General features: G+C 34.1%; 1 pseudogene; it reads right to left on the bottom strand.

Annotated features, from left to right (window-relative positions):
• Window positions 1-495: 495 nt before the first annotated feature.
• Window positions 496-889, bottom strand: LOC115880475 (annotated as a pseudogene).
• Window positions 890-4,283: the final 3,394 nt, after the last annotated feature.

Below are 4,283 nucleotides of genomic sequence, written 5' to 3'. Positions count from 1 at the left end.
TGTTAAAATTGTTGAGGGAAACATGTATTTTCTTAGATTAAAAGTAGTTCGTAAAGAGTGGCGATAAGAGACAATAATTCTCAACATTTATTCATTCAGAAAGGTATTCAAAGTAATGTGCGCTTTTCAAAGTTTTTTTTTAATAAAATGGTTCAAATTGTGATGAAAATAATGTGTTAGAAATGGGGACTGTTAATTTAGCTGTTATTATAATAGGATGTACAAGTAAGGCAGCACAGTGACGTGTATTTTAGTTGTGTATCGAAAAAGGAAACTGTTACAATTACATCGATCTGTCATTGTTGGCGAGAGAAACGTCCAACAAATCTTACAAAACTGGAGTTTCAAATTAATTTATAATTTTAAAAAGAGTACTTTACTATTCCTTCGACTAATATTGAAGAAGAACAATCATTTAGATTATAGTATCGGACAATTACTATAGTCAGACAATTAATTAAAATTAATTATTGTTCAAAACTATTGAGCTTTGACTTACCTGTGATTACACTGCTGACAAGCGAAACACTCCAAATGGTACACGTTACTTCTCGCCCTCATCACCATCTCGAACGCCGGTATAACTTTACCACAGGCCGCACAATAGCCAGTGTTGCCGAACAGTCTCAAATAGTCCCTTTTGCACAGTATCAAATTAGCTTTGGTGTAGAGCGTCGATCCGACTTCGCCCAGCCGGCAGTCGCAGCAACCGGCGCACTTGAGGCAGTCCTCGTGCCAGAACATGTCGAGGGCTTTGAGGAGGTAGCGCTCGGTGATGGGCTTGCAGCATCCAGCGCATTCTTGAGGTGATGCGCTCGAGTTAGCGGTCTTTGTACCACCCTCGGTTTTGGACACGTCCATCGTCATCATAGGGCCGTTAGGCCGGTTCTTGATCTGAAAAAAAAAGAACATAAAGTTACGTTGAATAATATCCAGTAATACTAGGGTTCAGAACCGGGAATTCCCGGTACTTTCGGTACCGCGATTTCCAGTACCGGTATTCTTTTGAGACGTCAAAGAACTGGGACTCGAAATAAAAATATACTCGGTTCTTTCGGTACCGATTTTTTTTTACTTGTTAAAAAATGCAATTAAAAATTATTTTTTCTACAAACGTAAGTAAAATGTAATTTTAACGCCTGCTGTCAGTGCCTAAAATGTGACATTATGTCACTAATGGTAGTCATTTACTTTTTAGCACTGGTGCTAAAAGTAAGTCACGTGATTTAATCTTAACACTGAAGCGATAACAATTACCCTAGCAACCATAAACTTCATAATTAATTTGATTTCAGAATGACATATTATGAATTATTCATTAACGTAAAAAGTAATAATATCTAAAAATAAAATTTTAAAATAATTTTTTTCTTTATCTCAGATGGTTTCCAAATAAATGAATATCATATCCTTTTTTTCGATAATAAAACTTCAATTAAATTAATTTTGTTCATTTCAAAAATAGCTCGTTTTGCAAACTTTTCTAAGTGGCCCTCTCTAAATTGTATCGCTATTTTTCTACGGCAAATTACTTAGCCTTCCGCTGAAACAAACACACAAAAAAAGCGGAAAACTTTTTCAAATTTTTAATTAAAACGACTGCCTATTTCGCTTTATTACTTCAAAATTGAATTTTTCTTTCTTTTGCGCATTCGCCACGTATTAGTCTTTCCACGTTATAAAGTTAATTATGTTTTTGCTTACACAATAAAAAGTTAATTTGAAATTTTAAGAGCGGTAAATTGTTATTTTTACGTTAATTAAAAAATGAAGCATCAATTAAGTGGCGCTCATTTTTTCAGTTTTTTTAATAGAGCGAGTTAAAAAGCGTTTTCTTTTTTCTTCTTTGTGAAGCGAGGGGTTGTATTTCGAAACCCTTGACGGCAAATTAGTTTACTAATTTCCTTGTTTAACGATGTTGTAATAAATATACCCTTGTAGACAAAGTTTCCAAGAAATAGCAAGACCCTTTTACTTTTAACGTTACATAGATGCTGCAATATTTGATTTAGTCCAAAAGCATACCGGATGCGTATCAAAAGTGGCTCACCTCTATAACTTTTTTATTTTGACAGTTAAAAAAACGAGATTTGGTATGTTAGGATATGACATAAATTAGTAATGATTGATGTATTCAATTGTTGGTCACTTCCGGTTTTATCGCTTGCTGAATAGAATGACATAATATCATATGTCATCTTTTGACATTCTCGCTTAATAAAAAATTATAGAGTGCCATGACTATGTTAAAAAATATTAATTATTAATCAAGGAGCCTTGGAAAAATAGATTGGATCGTCTAATGTTGTTAATGTCTTATCCAGTTAGCCAGTTAGCCAGTTAGAAAATGCTCAAATCGTATTTTTAATCATATCTCAATTTTTTCAAATGGAACGAGCGTGGTTCATTAGCATAATTTGGAAAAAGCATTTTTTTACGAATAATTTGATACCACACACTTGGTATTCCTAGTCAAATTTTCGTTACGAACCGCAAGTTATAATTTCAAATAAACCATATGCGAAAATGTCAAAAGTTGACATATGATATGTCATTCTATTCAGAGTGTAATTTTCTATCAAATAAAGTAAAAAATTACCGAGGGTGCCATTTAATAATCAAAAGTTGTAGTCATTTCCGGTGAAACCGGAAGTGACCGAAAAGAATTGAATATGTCAATCAATCCTAATTTATGTCATATAGTAACATACCAAATCTCGTTGTTTTATCTGAAAAAATAAAAAAGTTATAGGGGGTGAGCCACTTTTGAGACGCACCCGGTATAACTTTGGTTTGAAAATATGTTTGAATCACCCTGTATGTTGACAAAAATATTTTCAAAATGTGCTTACCATCGCCCCCATATTATATAAAAAAATTGAAACTCAAAAACCAAAAACCTAACATAGAGCTCTTTCGTTTATACAGGGTGAGTCTTTTAGAGGTAAAATATTTAGACCCCAGAAATGACGTCTGTGAGTTTTTTTTTGAAAATTTGATATTTTTCGAAAAATGTTTTTAAATATTTTTTTTTAAATTTTATTATCACAACATATGTAGTAGATTAAATTTACAAAAAAGAAAACTCAGAAAAAAATACAGTACTTCTCAAAATATGAGCAAAAAATCATTTTTTTTACTTTCAAAGTAAAATAATTTATTTTTATATTTTGGTTATTTTGGACTTATTTTAAAAATGGTAAAGAAAAAATATGTTTCTTTTATCGAGATCTACCAGCCCTGAAAATATTTGCACTTATTTAAGACTCACCCCGTATATCGAGCCAGAGATATAGTAGGTACATCAAAATTCTACCAGCCGCTGCTATAGACATTACGTTAACAAGTCGATTATTTTAAATATCCTCAGCTACACAATTTATAATATATATAAACACTCTGTAGTTATTAACTCAATCGCTTGTGATATTGTTATCACAAAGACTTTTCAATTAGTTTCAAAATATAATGTATTTAAAATATGCACTACTATAGTTGTAGGATTCATTACAAAATATATGGATAAGAATCATTTTTGGAAAAACTGGACCACCCCGTACAGACTAGTGATTGACAGGAAAACAGTAAACAAACTCCTCTTACGTATATTATATCAATTTTCCCCAGCTAGATACACATTTACATTAGAGAAAGAGAAAACCTCTTTACATTATTCGTATATTAATATTATATAATATCGAAGCGAAACCAGACTTTAGCATCCTACTCTGTGTCCCTCGTCCCTCCCAAGAACAGCCCCTGCCAGTTGCTTCTACTCCCTGACGTTTTTATTAAACTCTGGAAGGTATTCGTATGTGGACGATACATGCGCCACACGCTCCCAGTGGCGTAACAATGTGACTTAGCGCTAACATTTTTACATTTAGAAAAATAATATTCGGGGTTAGTCAAAGAATTAGTGCCAAAATAAACCTTGGGGCATCAGGGGGCACCCCATTGCATTTACCCCTTACTTCTACATACGGGGCTCTGTAGAAGTGGACCGACTATCCCTAGCCACCCGTGGGAACACTATGAGATCTGGCATTAAAAACACGACCGGTGAAGCTGTGGGGAAGCCCCCTAGCGACACTGGGAACTTTACAAATGAAAGTTCCAAGGGACCAATTTTAAGGAAACTACAAGAGGGTCTGCCGCCCCTCTTGTAGTTTCCTTAAAATTGGTCCCTTGGAACTTTCATGGGATCACTTTTTCTTGCTTGGGATCATCCTCCAGTGGCACACAAGCTACCACCTTCTCCAGCAAGGGTCGGGAGTCTACCT

This window comes from Sitophilus oryzae, unplaced genomic scaffold, assembly GCF_002938485.1.
Source record: "Sitophilus oryzae breed Bouriz unplaced genomic scaffold, Soryzae_2.0 scaffold_1624_pilon_pilon, whole genome shotgun sequence".
NCBI classification, from domain to species: domain Eukaryota; kingdom Metazoa; phylum Arthropoda; class Insecta; order Coleoptera; family Curculionidae; genus Sitophilus; species Sitophilus oryzae.
This window is presented reverse-complemented; position numbering and strand designations above follow the sequence as displayed.